The sequence below is a fragment of the Parus major genome, chromosome 2 (genome assembly GCF_001522545.3).
Source record: "Parus major isolate Abel chromosome 2, Parus_major1.1, whole genome shotgun sequence".
Lineage (NCBI taxonomy): Eukaryota > Metazoa > Chordata > Aves > Passeriformes > Paridae > Parus > Parus major.
The window spans coordinates 92,292,582-92,318,336 of NC_031769.1; the positions used below are offsets into that span (position 1 = coordinate 92,292,582).

General features: G+C 39.4%; 1 protein-coding gene across 3 annotated transcripts in view; it reads left to right on the top strand.

Annotated features, from left to right (window-relative positions):
• The first annotated feature begins 6,942 nt into the window (after positions 1-6,942).
• MBP (myelin basic protein) overlaps positions 6,943-25,755 on the top strand; it is a 111,172-nt gene continuing 92,359 nt past the window's right edge. For all 3 annotated transcript variants that reach the window (XM_015617198.3, XM_015617201.3, XM_015617202.3), the window contains exon 1: positions 6,943-7,051. The gene's annotated coding sequence lies outside the window, so the exon portion shown is untranslated. The remainder of the gene's footprint in view (positions 7,052-25,755) is intronic.

Sequence of the window (25,755 nt, forward strand, 5' to 3'; positions counted from 1 at the left end):
CTGCCCTATCATACCTTACATTTGTTTTGGCCAAGAAATAGAAAGCTTGGCATAGTCATTTCCAGAGTTATCTGAGGTGAAGCTCCAGACTGTGGAGGCATAAGATAACAATTACCCTGCTACCCATCTGAAATTTCCAGGATAGTTATGAATTGTCTGAATGTTTGGGGGCTATGGATTTTCGGTGCTGAGAACTGCTGCATTGTGACTGTAAAAAAGTAGGAAGAGTATTCCATCTACCATTGTTCAGGAACACAAGATCAGAACTTTATTGACAGTGATTACTGAATATTGTATCTGTTTTGATAGATTTAGATTTCTCCAATATTCTAATTTTTACAGTATTTTTTCACAGCTAGTCCAAATAACAATCTTTTATTTTGGTTAATCTTTTATTTTTGGTTTAGGTGCATATATCTCAAGCACTCTTCTGATTAAAGTTTGATTCATCTAAACTCTAGTATTAAGCAATGCAGTGCAGCACACACAGTAAAGGAATGAAGTGCTACTGAGAGCCTCACATTTTATAATTGACTGTTTGCTTACCCCATAGCACAAGTCAATCCACACCTGACAGTCAGAGATCACCAAGAATAGGCATTCTCCAGCACAAATTGGGATACTACTGTGCTAATTGTTAAAAATCCTACTGACATCCATGTTTTCTAGACCTCTTCCATTGCAGTGACACAACACCCTGCAAGGATACTGCATCCTCCTTTCTAGAAACAAACTTCACAGGTGCAAATAATATCCTTCTGTTCCTGTTGTATCCTTCACCTTCAGTTGGCTAACTTGCCCACTTTGCAAATGTAGAACTAGGGGGAAGGAATGTTATACATTGACAACTCCAGCTAAAGTCGGCAGCAGAACAAAGTTATGTGCAGTCCATTAACAAGCACTGTAAGCATAGTTGATAAAATTCTTTCTTATGTATACTGCACTAGCTATTTAATCTGCTAAACTGAAAGAAAAGAGAGTGGTTAGCACAGTACCATGTATGAAAGAGAAAAGTATTTCCCAGTGGGGAAAACAGAAAGCAGTGCAAGCAACTACATGCCCTGTAATTGTACACTTTGCATAGATTTGTACTGAAAACTGCTTGTTTTCAGATCCCTCTAGATTATGCAATAGCAAACCTGAAAAATGGCATGATTTCCTCTCCTACAAAGCTAACCCCCAGCTGCAAATTCGATTTTTTTTTTTTTGTAGTAAGGGATTGTTTTTGGTAGTGTGAAGGGGACGGCCCCAGTTCAACTATCAAAACTGTTTTCTGCTCTTTCTCTGCTGATACTGCTGCAGCTGTGCTAAGGCATTCTGGAGTAAGTTTTATGTGTGAGGCTGGTTGACTTCCTCTTGTTGGAAAGGCATTGAATAGCAATAAAGCAGAGCTTTGTAGATGTCTGCCCACACAGTGACTACAGCTTCTCTCTTTTGCAGCAGGAGAAATTGTAATGATGGCTGTCACGTTTGAGTGTTAAGGAGTATGTTTTACTTACTGTAAAACTGATCTCAGCACACATTAGATTCTCTTGCAGAGACACATCTACATTCTGTGATTTACTCTCAAATTGCACTAAATTCAAGAGCTAGGTGGTCACATATTGTGTGTAATAAAGATTTTAGCTTTTAACAGGTTTTCACTTCAAGAATTGTGCCATAGTAAACAAAATCCTATTGTCATTACTTGTTATCATGTGTTTCAATAGTCCTTTTATTTCCATTACAGAAATTTACTTGGAAGATCAAATGTCAGAATCTTATGATTTTACAAAGAGTAAAAAAAATGTTATTTCATTGTAGGTGCCAGGTGATCATTTTTATTAGTAAGTACACTGAATCTGTCTCTATGGTCTAAGCCTGGTTTCTTTTCCAATTACCGCTTTTGAAATCTCTCACTTGTAAATCTTCATTTTTAAGGCTGAACACGAGCATCATTCCTCTTTCTTTTCTTTCATGACAAGAAGTAAAAGGACTTTGAGCTGGACAGCCCTGCCTGTTACATTTGTTTCCAAGTTCAGTGTGACATGAAGTTAGGTATTTCACATCTCCGGAATAAAGATGATTTCGCCGAATGGCTGCAGAACTGGCATTAGAAACAAACCAATACTTCAACACACTGCAGATAAAGGACTGAGAGAACGGATGGAGAAACAGATGGGCAGAACTTCCCCTGGCACTGAGCTGAGTGAGGACTGTTTGAGGACTTTTGAAAGCATCTATACTGAAATAGAGGGAGTGTTGTGCTGGCCATCCCAAAGAGAAGTCCCAGTTCTGAAGCACACGCAATGTAAGAACCAAGATGTAATAAGTAAAAAAGGGAAGGTGGGAAGAACAGAGGTTCATAGTAGGTAGTTCTGTACATATTAATTTCCGTCTCTCTTGAAGCTAACTTTCCATCTGCCCACAGGAACCTTTAAAACACTCTGTCATGGCTTAAAGAAACAGAGATAGAAATGGATCTAATTTATGTATATGTTTGTGTGCATGCATATGTAAGTTAGTACTGAGAATACAGATACCTTAATTTGTTTAAGTGAAGAGGCTTGTTTTCTGCTCATTAATTTGTAAATTAACTGTACACAGCAGGCATGTTTTCTCTACTGATTAAGTGAAAAGAAGAAACATGGTAATGTTCTTAACAGCACTTGAACACATCAAATATTTTTGGTGAACTTTTTCCATTAGCTGGAATGTTCATGTTAGAAGAAAAAGGAGAGTAAAAACTCCTTTTATCATAGGACTTCCTTGACCTATATTGCAGCAGCACATGAGATGTGTTTGAAATAACTTACAAGATGATCAGTTTCACAGAAAACTGGGTTATCAGAGGCAAGGATTAGACAGAGACAAAAGAAATAGAAAATGGAGAAAATTAGTCTGAAAGCCTGCTACAGTCATCTTCATGGTCGTGCTACTACAACTACTTTTCAATGTTTTCCTGAAAACGAGACATTGGTGGTGTCATGAAAATAATGCTCACCTCTTGAACAGTGCTTTAGAATCTGAAGAGAAATATTTAGGTCAACAATTTGGAACAAAAATCCTTGTTTGATCACTTATAGGCTATTTTTTTCTCTAAAATGCAATCACTCAGATCTTTAAATGCCAGTATTTCTGTAAATGATTGCTTTTCTTTTTCATTCAGGCAAGGGTATGCCATATTTGCAAGGATTGTAAATACCTATTATATTGTCATTCATCCACTGCCGATTCATCCAGCAGGTAATCATAATTTACCAGTAGAAAGATTTTCTTTATAATGTATATATACAATGCAATATGAGGTCAAATGCCTTAATACTCATGGCTACTAAGAAACTGAGTTCTGACAAGATTTCTGAAGAGGTTTTGTCGCTTTGTGGCTGCAAACCACCACCCTGATTCTCAAGGTTCATTGTGAAAGTAAAACTGCAATTTTTTCAAGACTCCTTAAGCCACTGTTAAATGGCTTTTTAACTTCCCCTTTCACAAGTATTTGCTGAAGAAGGGCACGTGTTAAGCCATTTTTCTAAATATTTGGCAGAGATCTTCTAAGGTTTCGCCACCCTGACCATATAGAAAATTCCTAACCAGGAATTCTAGTCTAACTTTGAAATACATTGACTACTAACACATAGCTCTCAGTCTGTGACAGTTCTCAGCATCCGCAGGTAATTGTGTTCTGTTTGCCTATATAAACAGTCTGACATTACTCAAATACCTGCTGAGACAATCCTCTTGAATCAGAGTCTTCTTGGAAAAAAAGTATCAAGAACTTGTGTGGCTGCTCATAAAAATAGGGTAAGCATTGTGTTGTTATTTGTAAGGACTTACACATAATAGAAGGTTTTGTGAAAACACAGCAACATCCTAGGTCTTTACAATCCATATTTGATTCTAAGACTTAAATGAAACTATTATCATCTGGAACTCACTGATGGCCCATTCATGAAAAATTTCAAATGAGTTCCTAATTAGGTCTAGATTATGTTTCCTCTGCATGTAGGGCTTGATATCATTAATCTTGCATTGGCAGTCTCCACTGTCTCAGTGATGGTTCCTCATTACAACATTTGCCATTTGCCATTTTCAATTCTTGAAAGCAAATAGCTGTTCTTTCATCTTAATTCAATAGTGTTACATGAATTTTAATTAAATCCTTCTCAGAGTTTATATGACGTTGGTCTGGTTACCCATTATGAGGCTATCACACACAAACTATAATTTTCCTAATAAGTCTAATCCATTGGCCAACAAGGTCAATTGCTTCTCATTAAGAAAAATAAATGGCAATTCTAGTATAAAAGTACATATGAAATAGTGTGCAATTCTGTTCTCCTTCTATTGCCTTTCTCTGATTTGCATAAAAGAACATTTCATAGTTGACTCAAGCAATTTTTTCATGGACAGTTAATTAAAAAAAAAATTAATTAATTTTTCTGTGTCATTTGTTTTCATACTGTCTTTTATTCAGGTTGAATTCTTTACAGTGACCCAAAGACCAGGGGTGAAATAGTGCATGGAGTATTTAAAAAGAAGATGACATTTTTCTTTTCTACCTGCAAAAGGAAGCAAACAAAAGACAAAATTATACCGATTTCGTAGATGTGTGCACATTGCTGCCCTACATACACACTTTCTTTCACCATTAAGCATTTCCAGGAGCTGACATTCATTAGTAGCAGAGTTACAAGGGGCAAATAAGAATGTCTACATTTCTAGCTACCAGTGCTTTTCACTAGTGTTTTTTACAGAAGTTTAATTTGCCTATGTAATTGAACATACTGACGTCTGCTTACATCAAAAAACCTGGAACAGGGGGAAACTACAAAGTGAACAGTAAGGAGATGTTCAGCACACTAAGAGAGAGATGTTGCAGCTATGCCAGCTAACACAGTTGTACAAGGGCAGTAATTTCTTCAAATTATTCTCCCATATACTGTATGACAATGCACACTCTGCAATTGTGAGTCTTCTCATACCTTCGTGGACATTTAGGCCTCAACAGAGCAAGCATGCATAATTGTATGTAGAAACAAACATATATATATATATAAAAGTATAATTTTGTAAGCACATCTGTATGCAAAGATGTTCTACATGTAAGCAGATCTGTATGCAAAGATGTTCTACATGGCCCACTGCCCAAAGGGTAATTATTCTAGCTCAAAACTACAGATAACACGAAAGAATGCAAAAATTTGGGTTCCAATCTCATTACCATAATTGGTTCATCTGTCTTCTGAGGGTGTGATCAGATAAGACTTTTGGATCTAATTTTCCTTGAGATTTTATGCAAGAAAAGACAGAGATAACTGCCTAAAAAATCTGAAATTGAGTGTTGTCTCTTAAAGTTGCTAAATATTGGTTTCTTTTTTCATGAGTTTTACCAAAGTTACTATTTAAAAGTACATAAAACTAAAGTATCAAATTCATTTAGTATCTTCCTCAAATTTCTATGAAAAGAAGTGATACCTTTTTCCCAGTGAAGAAGTGAGAGGAAAGAGATGATTCAAAGCAGTATTTTATGTATCCTTAATATAAAATTCCCAGACTTTGAATTGCTCATAATGGTGGTACTCCACCTCTTCATTTCCTCTGCAAACCTTCCTTCCTTCTAAACCTTTTCTAACTCACACTCCAGCACTTTATCTGCACAGTAGTCTTCACACATTCAATACAGACTAATGCTGTACACTTCTCACTTTGCACTGTAAGGAATTAGGCAGCTAGGATGTACATTTCATACAATGGAAATATTTATGCAAATAACCGTTTATTCATGAGAACACTGAGTTTCTAATCTGGCCCAAAATACTTTTCTAAGACCTCCTCCCTCTTTGGAGATGAATAGCAAGATAGAAAAAAGGTTTACATAATGAGAAATTGGTGTACAGCTAGCTTAGTAAGTCTCTATTTATAGAGGTTTAAACACGGTGCAGGTGCAACAGATACAGTAATCATCAATGAACTTTCCAAATAAAAAAATATACAAATTTACTTTGTACTGTTGCATTTTTGAACTAAATGGAAACACTGCCTAAAGTATTCAACCAGGTGAACTTCCGCCAAAAGCTGGATGAAACGCAAAAGGCACTTTCTCATCCCTGTGAACTCCAAACATTCCAGCCCCCGGGGGTCGTGCCCTGGAGCTTCGTTCCACGGAGGTGGCTGAAGTTTGTCTGTGCTTAGCGCTAAGGTGACACCGTGTCCTGGGCTCCAGGATGCCCATCGGACAGCGTGGGATTCCCCTTGGAACAGCGAGATAGATGCTCCCTGGGCCTCGGACCAGGCAGAGACCGGCGATCCCCGGTCTCTGTTGCGTGTGTGTGATTTTTGAGTCTACAGCGGCAGGTCTCTTTGCCGACTCCTCCCGCCACCCCCGGGGAATCGGATTTACGGGGATCCCAGTACGGCCAGTTACGGGAGGCGGGCGGGAGGGCAGCCAGCCCCGGGCGGGCGGGCAGGAGCTTCCTTCCCAGCGCTCGCCTGGCTGAGGCCGTGCCAAACGCAGCTCCCAGTGCTCCAGAGCCACTCGTGTCCCCTTCTTAGCTGGAGCCCCGTGGGGGTAACGGGGTCCTTCCTTGGCCCCCGGGGCCCCTTGTCCTTCCCTGCCCTTCCCCGCCCGCCTCGCCCGCTGCTCCTTCCTGCTTGGCCCGGGGCGGGCGGGCGGCGGGGCGCGGCTGCCGGGCGCACCTCCCGCCCAGGTACCGGGGGACAGCCGCCGGCCTTCCGAGGGGAGGGCTGGCGTCAGGAAGGAGCAGGGGAAGGAGGCACCCGGCGCCGACACCGAGCGGGGGCCGCTGCCGGCTCGCCCGCCGGAGGAGGCGCGGCTGTGTGGCGGCGGGAGGGACCCACTCGCGCTCCTGAGCGCGGAGCGGAGCGAGGTTCCCCCTTCCCGCTTCATCCCTGCGAGGTTCCCCCTTCCTGCTCCATCCTTGCCTCTCCCCTCACCTGGCCGCCGCTCCCGGTGGGCGGCGGGTGAGTGTGCGCTGCCCCTTCGCACCTTGGCTGCCCCCGCCCGCTGCACGCAGCCCCCGGAGCGCCGCAGCCCAGGAGGATACGCCGGGTGCGTTGTGATTTACTAACTCATTTTTTATTATTATTATTTTTAGAGGGATTTTTTTTTTTTCTTCTCTCCGGGCGGCTTGGCGGAGGGGAGGGGAGAGGGGCAGCCGGGGCCTCTCCACCAGCGGTGGCTCCGGGGCTGTGCCCGCCCCGCACGCTGCGCTCCGCTCCGCCGTGTTTGTTGTTGTTGTTGTGCTCCGGGGAAGGAGGCGGCAGAGCGAGCGGCTCCCCCCGGGCGGCGGAGGGCGGGCAGCCTTTCTGCTTCTTTCTCTTCCTCTTGGCCGTGCGAGCCCGCGTCCCGTCCTTCTCGGCCGGGCGGCCGCGGGGGCTCGGCGGAGGGCGTGCGGGACACCTGGGGCAGGTGGCAGCGGTAGGTGGCCCCGGGCTCCCTCCAGGGAGGGATCCCGCCCGCAGGACAGGTATCTGCGGAGCGGGCGAGCGGTGCGGGGAGGCCGGGGAGGGCACCCCGGAGGTGTCAGCGGGGGGCGCGGGGGGTCCCCCTCCGTCGGGGTGGCCGTGCCTTACATAAGCGGGCGGGAGGCCCGGAGTCCGCGCCGTGCCTTCCGGTTTCACATCGCGGCCGTGCCCGGAGCCTTTCACCGAAACTGACAACTTCTCCTTTTATTTGTTTTGTTGACACCCGCCTCCCCCCCACTTCACGGGGCCAAGGCGCAGGACAGGCGCTGGCGGAGAGCTGAGGAGCGGGACAGGCGCTGTCCTCGCCGTTGCCCCCTGCTCGGCCGGGCACCCAGCGGCTCTTGCAGGGATTTCCTTAAGTTTCCCTGGGGAAGGTGTGCACGGGGCCGCTGGGACCTCGCTCCTGTCAAGCGCCCCGGGACCCGCCACCTGCTCCAGCCTCACCCGCTCGGCTCGGCTCCAAGTTGCTTCCGATGCCTGCGCTTGCTGGGGAGGGTTTGGCGCTGTTTGAGGTAACTGTGTCTCCGTGTGTGATAAGCTGTGGCGATACAGAAAAGGCTGTAGTTTTAGTGCCGTCGTAGGCTTGTGGGGACGTTTTAAAAATCGCTGCGTGATTTGCCTTGGGAAGAATGTAAACATGTATTTTTGTAATGTTAAGTAGGTCCATCCTGATAGTATTTCATGTGTGCAGCGCCTTTACCCTTCAGTAAGTATATCAGATGCTGCGTTTGAAGTAAAGTTGATTGAAATAATATGAAGACACCGGGAAAATAACGAATTCTTGTGGAGAAACTGAAGTTTTCCCTCTCTTCATTTGAACCAGAATTTAGTCTCAAGTGATCAGGAGTCATAGCGTGTACATTGCACTGTTTTACTTCTCTTGTATCCGCTAATCATTTTTAAAGAGCTGAGGCTAATACAACAGTTTTGTTGGTGTGGAGTACTGCCAGTTCACAGATACAAACAAGTTAACCTGTAGATTGTGGGTGATTGTGTATAGAGGCTTGAAATACGTGGCTGGAAGGATGATGAAGTGCTCCCTGTCAGTCAAGGTAAATAATAACAGAGTAAGAGAACAGTCTTGGTTTACTTTAATGATTTGATTACTCTTGGCAGTCAAGTAGGAAACAGTTCTCTAAAATCTTTAAATGGTCTTAAAGCAGTTAGTAATAACTGGTATGAGTCCATCAAAGCTCTTGAGCATCATGGATTGTGGGTTACATCGGCTCTGGCTGTCATGGATTGCGTTCTGAATCATTCTAAAGAGCAGCAGTGAGAACATTACAAATGCCATACCAGGCTATACCCAAGTCTCTACTGGTAAGAGCCTAGAGAGGACCAGGAAAGGAAAAGCTTGCACTGAGGCTTCCCTAGAATACTCTCTTCCAGGCAGCTGTGGCTCATGACGTGGGTAGAAGTGTTGCCTTTGCTCTTGACCAACACAAAGTTTGTTCTTTGATCCTATACAGAATTTTTTTCAGTCTCCGAGGACATAAGTAACCAGATGAAGCATTCTACAGACGTTATTAATCACTGATAAGATGGTCAGAGGGCAAGTTCTTGTTTGCAAAGGCCCATGCAAAGGAGTCATATTGAGGGATATTAATTTTCCAAGTGGTGTTCATGCATTAGGCTCTGAGATAATACATTTAAAACAAAGCTTGATATTTATAATGAAAATAAAAAGGCAAAGAATGGCACCTTAATGAAATGGATTCAAATTAATTTTCACTGAGTTGGAGACAGCCATGTATAGTCATGTATAGTCAGCTTCACTGGATTTGTAAGTAGAAAATTAAGAATGGGAATTGAGTTTATGCCATTCTGCACCTCTGAAGAATGTTCATGGACTTTCAAAGCCTCTGTTCTATCACAATAGTTAATATGAGTAAGGCAGTGAATGTTACAGTCACGATTGTGATAAACTTTAGCTCACCGCAGACTCTTAATGATAGAAATTGGAGCATGTTACTTAAAAATAGTTTAATATTTATAATTGATTAAATTTGTGCATTTATGAAAAAATTCATGACAGAATTGTTCTTACATTGGGACTTGTTTCTCATGATATAGACCAGCTCCCATATGACACCTAGAGCCTTACATCCTCATTAAAGACAAGGTTGTCAGAATTCTGGAAATCATCAGCTCAGAGTGTCCTGCACATGTAGAGCAGGATTATATCTGTTTTCAACTCTTGAGAACAACCAAGATGACATTGGTCACCCCACAAATTGATAGCATAACTGGGACATGCATCCAATTCTTTCCAGTTCTGAAACTTGGAGAAGATGAGTGTTAGTGGTGTGTTAGATTACAAATCAAGGTACGTGGAGTGGTAATGGTGGGATGAGGCGAGAGAACAGCCTCATCCCACCATTACCCTCATTACAGAGTGTCCCTGCTGTTGTGTATCCAAAAATTTCTTGTTTGTTCTTTTTGTGAGGGTTTATTCAGTACTTGACATAAATTACCCATATGGTTGAAATAGCCACTTTGGTTATTTATTCCATCAAATAGAACATACAATTTAGGCTCTAATTGCTCTGCTGCATGATTTTTGTGACAGAAGAAACACATTATAAACTGTTGAGAGAAGGCCAAATGAGCTGAAATATACATCTCATACTTACTTGAAGCATAATTACCAGAAGTTGTTCAGTTTTCAAATGCTACTGTTTTCTGTTAGCTTCTTACCTGCCAGAAGGGAGAGCTGTGAAAATACATTGGTGCTCATCTATTAGAACCTGGGCCATTTGGCTCAAATTTTACTTACCAGAACTAAATTAATTTAATTTATGTGAGAACATAACAGTTTTTGACAGTCAGAATTGTTATTGGACTAATGTGGATGAAATCTAATAATTTTTTGCTAAAACACTAGAATCATAACCAGTGTTTAATGAGGAGAAGGCTGGAAGGTTTGCAGTCTAAGACTCTGATCTTGCATACAGGTTTAAAGTATAACCTCTGCCATGGATTAAAGGACAGCAGACTCTTCTGGATCATTGGTAAAGTTCTCCATCCTGTCAGTGTGCTATGTCCTTATCAGTGTGGTATTTAATTACCTGAATAATTTTGCTTTCAGGCAAGAAAAATTTCAACACAAGTTGAAACTTACCTGTGATTCCTAAGGTGAGGCTCTTAAATAAAGCACAGCAGTGATGAAGAGCAGCAGGTCAGGAACTGCTGTTTTTAATACAGACACCTGGTAGTCTTTTATAAAACAGGAATTCTTCTGGATTTTTTAAAAGACTCTGTTGAAGATGGAGAGCTGTCCAGAATTGTTAGAGGCTTCCAAGAAAAAGTCAGTGGGACATTGTAATTTCTGAGGAAGCCTGAATTTATATGTATTAAAGAGAAGTTAGTAGCCAATGGAAGAATAATCAGAAAAAGGACATATGCTTTAGAGCTTGGCTGCTCAAATCACTTGTACAACTGGAATTTCAGACAGATAACTCTAGGCTCTAGTACTGTATTTGAATATTTCTTGTGTTAATATCCTTTTTCCAGGGCATCCAGCCTTCTGCACAGAGTGCTTGATTTGTGCCTAATTAAATAATCAATATAAAATGAACAAATTGGCATCTGAGAGACCAATCCAGTTGCCCAAGGCAGTGTCTGGCTGCAGTGGAGATGACATTAGAGCTGTTTTACTGTAGCCTTCAGCCGTAGTTCTGGCTCTGGCTGTGCAGGCAGGTTGTTCTCAGCCCGAGGAGACAACCTGTGAGTGCTGTGCTGGAGCAAAAGGAGCACAATATGCTGGTGCTGACTAAGCCCTAAGTTAACATGCACAATTGAAACATAGTTCTCTAAGGGTTTTGCAAATGCGAGAATTTAGACAAAATATTCTAAGTTATGCTAAGCTGTGGTTGGAAAGAGTTGCACTAAACTTCAGTGATAGCTTTTCCCTAGAGAGACAGTGATAGTACCTAATCTTATGTATTCAGTGGCATTAAATAAAGGCTTTGTCACAATCAGTTTTAGATTTTCCTTGCTTAATAATTTCATTTGGATGAGTATGGATTTTCTAGGTTCATTTCACTGGCTGTTTTCTTGTATTAGTAGCACATGAAGTAATGTCTTCTTCAGTCTAATCACCACACGTATCAAATGTGTTTTTGAACCCATGTGTCATGTGAGCTTTTGGATATAGTGTTAAATAATTTTTGATGTTATGTTTATGATTAACAATCCTACTAACTTCTTTAAAGACAAAATTGTACTCATATTTTCTTGCTTTGCCAGTCGTTTTCAGAGTCTGGCCTTTGGGTTTTTTAAAAAACTTTTCTTAGACGTTTGGGAAATGTATCAGTCACTCTCATCAATTTTCTACACCTCATCTTCTTACTTGAGATATTTCCAGAGACTGACCCTTCTGTAAAAGGTTGATTGTCCTGGATTTAACTTTTTCTTATAGAGATTGACACGCAGCTTACTACTATTTTCTTTAAAGGATTCATAATCCTTTACTAATAGCTAAAGAATTTCTAAATAGTAGACACTTAAAAAGCCCCTGACAACAGTATTCAGATTTCAATGTTTTTGGGCTTTCGTATTCTGAAAGAATCTTTATGCTTCTCAAAATGCTCTGTTAAAAATAAGTAGAGCGCTCCAGTTAATATAGAGTGAGATAATTCCTATGAGGCTTCTTGCATCATTTGCAGTAACTGTGAAATCCCAGTTCTGTTGCTTGGAATAGCTGTAAATCTTGGACATAACCCAGGAAAGCCCACACAAAAGGCACGTGAGAGAAAAACAAGAAATAACATGGAAATTTTCAGACAGGTTTTTTTTTTTTTTTCTTCTGTCCTGAAATGATTTTGAAATAACTCAGAGAGGAAGTTAGTTTTCTAAATATTAAGTTTAAATACTTAAATATTGCTTTTTATTTTACTTCCCCCCCTCCCCCCCGAGTTTTTGGAAGTCCTTTCAAAGGGACAAACAAGAAAATTAATAAATCTGAAAGGACTGATCAAGTTAGAGATTTATTTTTTTTTAATATACAATGACTGAAGGTAAAATAGTGGATTTTATATTAATTTTTCTTAAAATTTGCACAGTTTTTGATCAATGTATCAGCTGTACTACATTTGTTTTGCACATTGGAAAGAAAAATGTTTTTTAAATCTGACTTTTTTGTATTTTGTTCCAACACTTGTAAAATTTCGTAGTGTGTAATAGAAATTCTTGGTATTAATTTTTTTAAACATTTGGGAAAGTCTAAACGCGTGGAAATGTTTAAATTCCACATGGTGAAGTTAATGAATTCGCATGTGGTGAAGTTAACAACTGAGGGGATCTATCTGAGTGGAAAGTGAGAGGGAAAGGAAAATTAAATACAAACCAAGTTATATTTCTAAAATTAATTCAGGCATGTTGTGTATTTTTTTATATGTTTACCTGATGCATTATCTTTGTCTTCTGCTAAAGAGTTGAAATCGCTGGATCACAAGTGAAAATCAATTTGTTCTTAGCTTACTTCTCATTTGGAAGTTACGAAATTCAGGTAAAATGATGCAGTTGGACAATTCATAGCTCTTCTTGGAATTCAGATACTTAGGAAAGAGGCTTATCAGTGTGAGAGATCAGTACTACTAGACACATATAAAACCATTCACACATAAAGCTGCATTTCTGAACCAGTTTTTCTGACTGATCTTGTGAATACATGAAAGACCACAAAAAATAATGGTTATATGTAAGGGATTAAGATAGTGCAATAACAGCCTGTCATCTCAATGGCATGTATTTTTTCTCTGAAGATTGGAGAAGTCCTGAAATACAGCTGATGTGTTGTTGTCAGTGCCCTGCCAACTTTTTGGGGGTTTTTGTTTCTTTTCAGTTACAGATTGGGTTGTGATAGTTTCCAGATTAGAAGGCAGATGTTTTCTGGTTATTCAAGGGTCTTCTGGGGGACAGTGTACAGCTACTTCGCCTGTTCTGGGCATGGTTTGCAGAAGTGTGGTATGGTGGTAAAAGGTCAGTCATGAGGTTTGTTCATCTCTGGACTTAAGGTGTTAAAACTGCCATAGTAAAATCATAGTTTCCAACATAGCAATAACCTTGGAGCGCTAAGGACAGTTGTCCTGTAATTTTTGTTTATCATTAACTTCCCTAGATTTCCTTGATGGATTTTAGATGGATAAACTGAAGCGAGGTAGGGTGGCTTCAGGTTGGTAGGGCTGGTTGGTTGGATTAATTTGTAGAGGTGGTCTTTGCTGTGTCCTCAGATCTTCTACCTCACCAACCTAACAGTATCACTTTGTATCACTTTCACTGTGTCCACACAGCTGACCAAATCTCTCATTCCTCAGGCTGGGTTAGTGCCTTGAGGGTAAAGCCTAGATTTTTTTAATTTTTTTTTTTTAAATGCAGCAATTCTGCAGATCCCAGTGACAGCTGTAACTGTCCTCTGTCCTTCAAATCTGTACACTTTACCTGTGTTTCATCAACATATCCCCCAGCTTGTTGCCATTTTCTCCTCACTAACATATGTAATAATATATGTAATAGTATATGTAATAATATTTGTATATATTTAGAGCTTCTATTGGCTTCCGACAGTACCCAGTCGCGGGAAGTATACCTGCAATTTGTGACAAATTCCTCAATTACCCAGACTTTCAGTACTTCTCAGAAAAGACTCATCCACTTCTGGGGGTGGCAGTTCCATATCATCCACAATGCCTCACGGTTAGTAACAAAACATTGCTTTATGATGTTGTCTAATCTGTTGTAATGCTTTTCAATTATTCTTCTCCAGCATTGTTGTTTCCTGGATGCCAGCATTGCTCTTCTCTTCTAATTCTAAAAACATGAGTCCTTAGTTAAACTCCCTTGTCAAATCTTTTTAGTTCTCTAGATGAAAAGTAGTGTTGGAGTATTATCTGACAGAAGTTACAGTGATTAAAATAAAATACTATACTTGTCCCTTAGAGAGTTAAGAAGGTACAGAAGAAATTATGGCAGATTTGTACGTATGCTGGGTTTGATTTTTTTTTTTGTGGAGGATGGCTGTACAAGTTTGTATCCAGAAAGGACCTGTTATACTGAAAATTATGACAGCAAAGTCTGAAACTAAATGAAGGAAAATAGCTGGCCTGTGTTTCTAGTAATTCTGTGGTATGGGATAAAATACTGATGAAACAATACAGAACAGTAACTTTGGGGATTGGTGTGTGCCTTGGAGATTTATCCATAAGGAATTATATAATCACTGTAATAGAAAACTTTCGGACCCCTACTGTGTTGCATTTGTAATGTTTTGATAGCTCATACTATTCTAGAGAGCTAAAATTGTAGTAAAACTCATAATCCCATGTATTACTAAAATCCACTGTCAAGTTACACAGTGATCTCATTTAAATTTGTCTCTCCAGAGGGATGGTCTCTGAAAAATAGTCATCAATTTGATTCCAGGCATTTTCATCTCTACATTCTTAGCTTAAAAGAAAAAAACTACAATGAAGGCTGACTAAAGAACAATGGCAAACTGTTTTGAAAGTGGTTGCCTGTTGTCCTTCATGCATTAATAAAATTTGTGATATGAGTAGAACCTGCCCACATTTTTTAAGTCAGCCTTGGTGTTAACTCTCCTTTTATTTTTCTGAAAGTAGAAAGAAGATGGATTTTTTTTCGTAGCTGTCTTTTAGCTTAATATACATACACAAATAATTGGGACAGACTTAAAGGAGAGCAATTGCAGCTACTTGTGCTTTGGCTCTTGTTGAGACTTTTACTATTAGAGTCTTTCCTCAAATGTTGGAAGTTGCTGACAGACTTCTCACCAAAGTGCAGAGCTTCTACAAATAGGAACTCCCTGACTTGTACTTTGTATTATCTTTTATCTGTACTATTACTTTGCCCTGACTTGTTCCTGGAAAAGAGATACACATAAGTTTCTGCACAGCTTTCATCAGCATAGTCTGAGTCAGTGCTGTTCACATGGAAGATAGGCAGTAATTTGGCTTTGGTTTTGTTCTTCAGAAAGATACTCTTGTCAAATGGGAAATAACCCATAATAGGCTCACACAGAAAAATTGTTGCTTTAATGGAAATTTTAGTAGGTGATTTTCAAGTGAGTGCAGGGCTGTTGGTGTTGAAAAGCTAATTTTAAACTTTGGCCAACGTGTAGAGTGGGTTGTGAAATACTCCATTCTTCTCCTCCTCCAGTGGTAAAATACTTTGCATGTGGCTTGGTTATTTGGGTTAGGGGTTCTTTTGGTTGGTTTTTTTTTTTTTTCCCTCTTAATTCTAACTCCTGAATGCCACAACCTTCTTTATTAATAAAAGCACCATAGGAAGATACTTGGTTCCAATGGAACACTGAAATTATAGCCACGAGTAATATTTTTTGTGCCCCTGGAAAGATTGAGAAAGAAGTAATGAAAACTCCTTTGCAATATAATTGGCCTTTTATTGTAAATGGCTTGCATGTTTCATCCCTGTGAGTAATATTTTGTCCATTAGGCCTTAGCGAGGCCACAACAGCATACAGCAACAACAAAAGTATGCCTCTTGTCTTAATGGAGTTATGTGGTAAAGCACTGAGTAGCATCATATTCAGAATTCCTAACTGCAGTTTATATTCTGTCATTAGGGACTGTGTTCCTTTTCCTCTTACCTAATACATACTTGCAACTTCCCAGATCGCAGCTGATGTTGCTCTGCCCCTGTGCACCTTAGTGAAAAGCTTGGCCTCATTATTTTTATAATTTACTTTTAGGTATTGAAAATTTGATACCTGGTATTCCAAAGCTCTCTCCAGGCTGAACAATCCCTGTGTCCTTAGCCTCTCCTCACAGGAGGTGTGTTCCAGCTGACAGCTGTCCTTGTGGCCTTGCACTGAACTTGCTCCTGTTGACATTTCATAGTGTGGATCCAAAAGCGGACCTGGTAGTGCAGATACCAGAGAAGTGGATTGCGCATGAAGCAGAACAATTGCTTCCCTCGGTCCACTGGCTGTGCTTTGATTTCCAAAGCCTGGGAAGCTGTTAGCCCTCCTTGCTGCCAGGTGGAGGGCTGATTCTTGTCTTGCCAGGACCTCCAGCTTGTTTTCAGGGGAGCTGCTCCCCAGCAAGTTGGTCTTCAGGCTATGGTCTCATGACATTTTTGTTGGCCGTATGTAAGTTATTCTGAATGGCAACCCTGCCCCCCAGCGTGTCTTCTACACCCCTAAATGTAGTGTTTGCAGACTTACTGTGTGCCCTGCCATGTCACTGTAAGAGAAATTAAACAGGATTGGGTCCCTAACCTATTCACTTTGTATCCATGGGTGGATTGTGAACCATTAAGAGCTGCTGTTTGAGCCTAATGATAGATATGCTTGGGCGTTTTTTATCAGCTGGTATTTTACCCATCCATCCTGTAACTTGGATCAGGTTAGGTGCAAAGATGCTTCAGGAGAGATTGTTGAGTACTCCTACAATCAAGGTGGGTGACAGCAACAATCTCTCATCCACAAATCCTGTCATTTTATGTCAGAAGGCAATCATACTGTCAGGCATGATTTAACCTCTGTAAATCCATCCTGGTGATTCCCAATGACCATCTTCTCCTTAATAGGCCCAGAAATGACATCCAGGCTGAATGACATCAGTATGTTTGAACATACTGTGGAACTAGATTAACAAACAACGAGAGTAGGCTGAACTGTGACATTTTTTTTCCTAGTGATCCCTCAAACTTGGTAACTGTGCATAATCCCTCTCCTGCTCTTCTTTTTGGGGTGCCCAGTTGCTGCCCATCTGTAGGTGATGAGTGCCTGCTGGTCACAGGATGGAGCAGCTGCATCTTGGGAATGCGGCGATGAATAAGCTGGGGCTTCATGTGACCTGATGTAACAAGTTTGCCAGGAACAGGATGTTGCTTCTAGAGTGGTTCTTGCTCCCTGTGTGTGTGTGTTTGAGGAATTTATAAGATAAGAAGGTGACAGCAAAAGTGACAGTAAGTTTAATAATTATTTTGGCTTTATCTAATGCGTGTTAATGATTATATTGGTGATCTGCTTAAAGCCAGTGGGCTTTGCCCTGGGCTCTCTTTTGTATTGATTTAGTTCCATTATCTTGCCATTAGCTTGACAGTAAAAGTAATGCATATGCAGGTGTCAGTGTGTGTGAAAAATCTGTATTTTCCTTCTGATATGCAGAAGGAAAATACAGATTGGTAGTTGTTTGCTTTTTTTATAGTTTTGGTGCTACTGTTAATCTGCTTTTACAACTTCTCTGGTTATGTTGTGTCTTTTTTTCTGCTAATCACTTGATAATTAATTTTGATATTCCCTTATTACTCATAATTAGGTGGACTTTAGAAAACACCAGTACCTGTAAAATGCAGTAAGAGTCACACTAAAACTGAGACTTGCTTGATTTGCACATAGTAAGAATCAAAGAAATTTAACCTGATTGTATGATGCTGAAGAGTGAGTTCAAAATGACTTTTTGGGGAATTCAGTGTTTCTCAGATCTTATCATTAGCACCACTTGCCTCACTGGTTCAGATACTTGAATTTCCAACTTCTGTTACTGATGAGCAGTTATTACTCTCCATAGTTCACCAGGTGTCAAAATAATTTTGTCACGTGATGATAGTTGTCCTTAGTTTTGTCCTGTATAGAACTATACATTTATGTGTTAATTTTATTAACTGCATTATTTTTATTAACTGCTGAAAAGCCCCTTCAGAATGAGGTTTCAAATACATTTAATAAAACATTTCTCAAGGAGCAGTAGCTGAACTGATTGTAAGAGTTACATTCTACAACTTAGGAGTGTTCTAAAATGTTCTAGTATCCATCTAATCAGCAGTGAATTAATCAAAAATACAGTATTCATAAAATGTTTTGAATGGCAGGTATAACTAGTTCATTATTTTAATGATTCCAATAGTGTTTAATTGCAGTAAGATTTTATTACTTTAGGAAAGAAATCATAATAGTTGGCAAATCATTGTCAGTATTGTAACTCAATCTTGCATGTATTCCAAAACCATACTGGCATTTTCTAAACTGAGACTGCAAAAGCATGTAGGGGAAAAAGTCAAATGCTAATTGATAAAGAGTAAATGGTACCTATATAGTAAATTTTAGATACCTAAGTTCTTACTTTTATCTATAATGCCTGTCTCATATTTTAGGAATCTGGTTTTATGCTTTACTTGTGAAGTGTAAAATCACATTTTCCTCTTGTTCAGTTTAGTAAATATTTTATTTTTGCAAATAAAAGATTAACATGCAAATACAGTATCTGTTGAATATTACATTTGGAAATGGACAAATTATTAAATGTATTATACAATTAGCTAGCTCTGTACTTTAACCTGTGAGGAATAACCAGGGCTTTGGAAATAAGGCAGTTAAATTTCATAATCATTCATGCATTACAGCAATAATACTGGCCCACACAAGCATAAAAACTGGTTTTGCAGTGTCTTCCTGATACAAACAATGCAACAATCTTCAGTGGGCTTTCTTGTATAAGGAAAGACCACTTAAGTAAGATCGAATGAAAGCAAGATTTTAAGACATTAAGGTTTGTTGGCACACTGATTTTAAATAGATAATAAGCAGATAAAAAAGTTATTCTGTATTTATCCTTTTGTGGTATTGAGACATTTTGTGATATTTTTTTTCTTATAGATTGAGGGAGGCGTTGGCTTAGAGTATGTTGACTCAATTCCAGCTTATTTTGTTTGCATAAAACCTCCTGTTGTGTCAGTTAAACAAGTTGCCTGTCATACAATTTAAGCATTTTAAATTTTCTCAATTTAAAGATTGCTTCAATTCAGAAATGTTTGAAGCTATTCTTGTATTTTGTTGGGAGGCAAGAAATCATAGTTCAGACTGAAGAGGATGCTGAGTAGCATGATGGTGGGACATATATAGTGAGTTTCTGGCCAAGAGAGAAGACCCCCTTCTGACTGCAAGTTCTGTATTTACAATATAAGATCAGGTAGGTTGTGGGTACGGTGCATGAGAAAAAGCTTCTGTGAAAAATTATATATTCTGTATTATATTTGAGTATGTATTATATTGGGTATGTATTATATTGGGTATGGTTTTCAACGGGCAGATGGCAAGCAAGGGGTGGGCAAGATAATTGTATTGCCGGAGTTATGAGGTGAAATGAGAAAAATCGTAGTTGGTGCCAAAATTATTAGGTGCCTTTGTTTCTGCAGTGTTGTGATACCTTTTGTTCATCAACTTGGGCATGTTCCTGTCTTACTGGACCTGGCATCACTGTGTATCTGACTCTTACTGTCTGCTTACACCTTTTCCCCATGTGGGATTTGAGAGAGCATTTGTGGTATGATCTGCAATCCTCCTCATTTTAGCAGACCACATCTGGTGACATTTTAAGTGCTTTAGGACTAGCTATTTATGTTATGTAGTTGGAAAGATAAGGGAAACTTCTGTGCATGACTAATTGAATATAAGAGTGAAAAAGTACACTCTGATATATCCAAACTGATGAAATGTTTACATGCAACTGTGTTAAAAAACCCAAAACAGTTCTGGTGATAATTGCTTTCTGCTTTGCTTAGCTTCAAACACACAGAATCTGAAGTACTTTTAGCTTGTTTTTAAACATCCTTTCTAGATGCTCTGAAGCCTGTGGTTTTGGAGGTGGAGCTGTGTTTTTTTTCTGAGTGAATATTGTGTGCTTCAAGATAGTGAATGAGGAAAACACATTTATTTATTTATTTATTTTTAAAATTTTTTTATTTGTCCCTAGCATTGCTGTATTTTTGTTTTGGGAATTTGCATTAATGTTGGCTCAAATACCAAATTGGGAATGGATTTACTAAGCGATACTTACCTATAAACAATAATGCATTAGTGTTACTGGATGAACCAAAAGAAGGTAGTGATGAAAACAGTAGCATTAGCTTAGTAAAGGCAGGTTTGGTCATTCCAAATAATTTTAAGGTCTTAAAATGCCACAGACTAAATATGAGGGAACACACTGGGGCAATGTTGAAATAAAGAAGGGATTAATAATTTGTGAAAGACTGTAGCATCTGTAACTGTAGCTGTAACATCTCAAGCTTATCATGTTAACTTATAAAGTTAACAGTTGTTAACTTATAAAGTTAACAGTTGTTAACTTTATTAGCTGAATTTCCACTTAAAAATGTGTTACAAATCAGCTAAAACCTATTGGTATAACTTAATTGCTTGCAATTCAATAAAAGCTGGTTTAAGTGTGGTGTAAGTATGATGCTACATTGAATAAAAGATTGCTTTCACTCATAGCTAACTCATGTGAATGTTAAATGACAGGTTTTGATTCAGGTATAGTAACTTGTATTAATGACTGTATTTATGCCATGTGTAGTTGTTTGAAAGTGCTGTAGGTGAATTAAGAGTTAGATGGTAGTAGGTTGGGTAGAGATATTGTTTGAGATAAGAAATAAAGAATTTGGTCAAACCAGCAGCTAAGTATCTCTCCTGAAAGGCTTTAACTGTCTTAAGGTGTGGAATGAGAAACACCTTTATGGATTGAGTCAATGATGAGATTCACAAACAAATTGCTGGAAGAGTTTGTTAGATAGTTTGTTCTATGCATATGTGATATGAAGTTTCAGTCACAGACTGGAAATATTACTCATTATTGCATTTCCATGGAGGAGTGTTTACTGCAGAGTTTTTGAGGGGGGGATTTTAAGGAATCTTTTGGAATACAGTCTTAGAGGAATGTTATGAAAAGAGCAGTCAGTTTGTAAATGATTTGAGAAATAGGGGTCAAAGAGACTTGAAAAGTCTCATATGAAACCCCTAGTCTATCTAGTGTTCAGAATTAGATGGCTCAGAATATTACCCAATGTAGCCAATGAGCAAAGGCTCCTGAAAGTCAGTATCCATCCAAACAAAGTGTGTTTCACTGCTGTTCCTGTTCCCAGAGCTGTGGAGGGCAGAGGTGGACTTTGTGTGCGTCAGAAATGTTTGCTGGGGCCCACTGCTCACAAACTTTCAGAAGAGCTGGTTAGCCAAGACCCTGCTGTGCTGTGGTTGGGATGGAGATCAGCTCCAGCTCTTTCCCCGAGGGTTCAGACCTGTGTTTCCCACTGCAAGGAGCAGGATGCCAAGGTAGAGGCTGCTGAGCAGGAGTCGTGTTCCCTTTCTTCAGCAAATGTGTGTCTTGCTGCAGAGAGAGTTTACAGCTCTTCCATACTTACACTGATCCCTTAAAAGATAAAGTGGATGAGCTCAGAGTGGGGAATAAAGTCTGCTTGTCTACTATCCTACATGCCAGTGAAATCCAGCTGGCTAAAAGCTATCCTATTTCATTTCTGTTCCCCCTTTCCAGAGTATTGCTGGTTTTGTGGTTTTGTCTGGGGCTTTGATACTTTTATCCTTTTTTTGAGTCAGTTATCAATGTATGGACAGATTCAGAAAAAGGTAGTCCCTCTCTGCCCCCCACTGCTTCCTACCCCAGTGCTCCAGGTACACTGTTGGGAAATACAGACTGAAATATTCCCAGGCCAAGGGAGTGGCCTGTGTCATTTGGGGCTGTCCTGCCATGGTAAGAACCACACCATTCATGCAGTCCCTGAAGTACAGACTCTTGCTTTCTGTCTTCAATACAGCTAGGTTTTCTGCTCTCCTCTGGCTCTCTCAGAGCCCTGCTCTCCTGATTATTAGAAATATTCTGACTTTAAGTTTACACTTACATGTGGGCAGTGTGTATTTTCTCCTCATCCAACACTCCTGTAGCTTTGCTTAGGCTTGACATGTCATGAGCTTTTAGTCTTACCTCTGTCTGATAGGTTCCTATTACTCCCCTCATCTTCGCATCTGTTCTAGTAAAAAATTCATGCTGTTAGATACGGCTGACCAGAATTGTACCTTGTATTCAGCTGATATTCTGCTAGTGGCTTCTGTGATGAGTTTAATTCTTCCCTGTCTTAGCTGGAAATATTCCCTCATGATACCATGTAGGTCTGTTTGTCTGCCTTTTTTTTTTTTTTTAATCTATTTTTCCCCTTGCCAGATCGCATTGGTGACTCACAGTTATCCTGTGATCAAAGCCAGACTGATCTTTCCCTTCAGTATTGTCTAAAGCGATCCCTGGTTTCCCACATCCTGTGTGAGTGTGCTAATCACAAGCTTATTATCTCATGGTATGGGTGACCTTCTGCTATAGCTGCTTAGGAAAAAAAAGGGTGGGGAGTAGGTTGTTGTAGTGGTTTCCACTCGGTCTTGTGATAATCTTGAGCCTGATAGTTCACATTTTCTGTGTTTGAGACAAAGTTGTCTGAATGAAGACCTAGGATGGCAGAGAAATAACCTCATTGTATATTGATGGGGTTCTGGTGTAAAATCATGTGTTGGCTGTGTCGTCATAGCTGGAGTGTTATTTTGTATGACTGATGGCAGAACTTGAAAGCCATGGAGCACTTGTAAAATAAGAAAGGAGCTGTGTGTTGTGATTACAAACCCTGGCATTATGTAGTGGCTGAGACTGGGTTTTCAGAATTACAGTTCTGGATTTAATTTTCTAATGTCTGCCAAATCTTCTCAGGTGGGCTGTAAGTATTTTTTTATGTGTTGTCCTTAACTTATCTCTGCCTTTGCTCTATATCTGTAATATGGGAGAAAGGTTTACCTTCTGCTCATGTGTTTTGTCTACTTATTTTGCAAGACCTTTAGGGAAGGAACTTCCTTGCAATCTTTACATATTGTCTCAAAAACCCCTCTTGGCTGGATGCTGTAGACCCTGTCACAGATGATGGCATTTGCAAAATTTTCTTCTTAAAAAAAAATTTAGTCAACAGTAAAATAGTTTTCAAGTGCAACTTGTTCAAGAACAAGATATTCTTGTTGTGGTGGGTGCTGCAAATATTATATACAGGCTTTCCTTTAATCATATAGTGGATTTGAGATATATTTTGGTAATCATGATTGAATGTGAATACACTGCTAGTCTCCTTATTGAAACATGTATTTTCTCATTCCATTATTTTGATATGTTGCCAGATTTTGTTGTCTTTCTCTTTTGTACACTGATAAATGGTGAACTGCATTTGAAAACCGTGATGAAAAAATGAGTGTTTGGCTTGTCACATGCTTTTGTCTTTCTTTTAATGTGGAATAAACAATTTGGTTTTCTTTTTAATAAAAGAAGGGGAGATAATAGTCTTGTGTACATTTAGAACATTCTTATGTTCAAATGGAAATTTTCCCCTGGGTCTGTCATTGTTCTCTTCAGTAGTTACTCAGTAATGACTGTTTCTATATTGGCTTTAAATGTACCCCTGATAAAGATTGGGAAAACATTAGCACATGACATTTAAGATTTAGATAAAATGAGACAGTGTTCAAGTATGAGCCACGAGTTCTTGAAAGCATATTTAAAGAAGCACACAAGTACAATAATTATGTCAGGATGATGTTTCTCGTGCAGATTTCAGCTGGAGTTACTCATTAATTATTTCAAATTCCAGGTGCAACAACTCACATCTTAGTGACTGTAACCTGGTGAGCCTCTGACCTAAACAATTAAAGCCAAAACATCTGGATTAAAAGTCCATTTGATAAGAAGATAAATTGATTTATTTCTCAGCTATGCAATTATCCTTAGCAAAGAGCTAATTTTGCTTTCTCTCCTCAGAAGGGAAAGCAAATGACTGTGTCATCAACAGAGAAAATCCCAAACTGGGGTTACAGTATCTGTGTTTCCAGATAATCATTTATGAGACCAGAAAAATTGCTTCTCTACAGCTTTCTGAGTTACTTTGTTCTTAAATTTATTTACTGATTTCAGAGAAGTTTATAACTCTTTACTTAAGCTTCACAAGGTATCACTTGCAACTTGCATAAGAAAACCATTTCTGATCTTGTTTCTGTTAATGGACTTTGGATAACCTTTTCGGAGGCTGCCACGTGAACTTTGAACGTTCTTGCACGTTTTCAGTGTGCTTACAAATTAAAATACTGATGATTGAGTCTTCATCAAATTATTTTAAAAAGTGCTTTAGGACCATGATTTTATGTATGAATGCTCAGACAATAAGGCCAGGCAAAAGAAGGCAAAAAGAAGTGAGAAACACAATGCACAAGTAGAGAGAAATAGAAGCACAGAGTTAAGGATGCATTTTTTCTGTGTCAGAGAAGAAACACTGAGTTTTGTGCCTCTTTGGCAGTGTGTTTATGGTAAGGAAGGGAAGGACATGACTGTAGAGAAGTAGATTGGGCCAAAGGGAGTCAACTTGGAGTATGGTAAAAGTCAGACCCTTTCGCAATATCATTATTAATGCCAGATGTTACAGAAGAGAATCTGCAGGAAATCCATCTGTTAGTTGATATGTTTGCAGCATAGATAACATATATGAGGTCAGAAGAGAGAGAGAGGGAGAGAGATACTACTTTTTTTTTTTTTTTTAATTGAGAAGATTAAAGTGATTCAGTGTTATCTCACAGCACAGTTAATGCTGTCTGAAGGGGGTGAATCATCTCCTTGTCCCATCTGTCAGCCTGTTGAATATGAGAAGAGCAAGCACACAGTGCCTTGAATTCAAGTGTATTTAGAACTGCAGGTGTGCATTTTGTCATCAGTCTCTACAAAGTGTTAATGAAATACTGATCATCAAAGTGCCTGTGTTCTCTGGGAAGCTTAGGTAACCTACCTCACTTTGAAAGCGAGAATATACTGCTCAACATTTGGAGAGGGCTGGTTTTTCTAAGGAGAGAACGGGGGAAAAAAAAGTGAGTTATTGAATATACCTTGGTTTTATTCTCTTGGCATTTTTAAATCTTTATCTGAAAAGAGGTGCTAGGTCTTGTCTGTTTTCAGAGTACCTTAATCTCAGAAACTGAAAGTTTTCAAGTAGCAAACAATTAAAATTTTCTGTATCATTTCTCAGTTGCTTTTTTTCTGCCCTCTGGTACTGTTAAGATTATTACTTTGGCCTGAAATTCTCCATGATTTGAATATGAATTTCATTCTTTTTTTCATTCTCCTGGTTAATACTGCACTTGGGTTATACATTCTTGTGTGGTGTTTCCTATTTTTTGAAACTTCTTAAGAATTTAGGACCAATGTCTAACTTTTAGTTGCTGACTCACTAAAAGTTGAGGTTGTTGAGTCTTGAGGTTCACAGCTGTGGAAGTATGTTTGTAAAGGAAATATGGTATTTTAGAAGCCGTGGTGGTGGAAAGCGCTGGTTTTAGGAGTCTACTGCATATCTTACAAATACATAGAATGAGGCTATGATATGTCCCTCTTCTTAAACTTTATATCTTTCTCTGTCTCTTTATTTTTCATGACATAATTTATTTTACTGTAG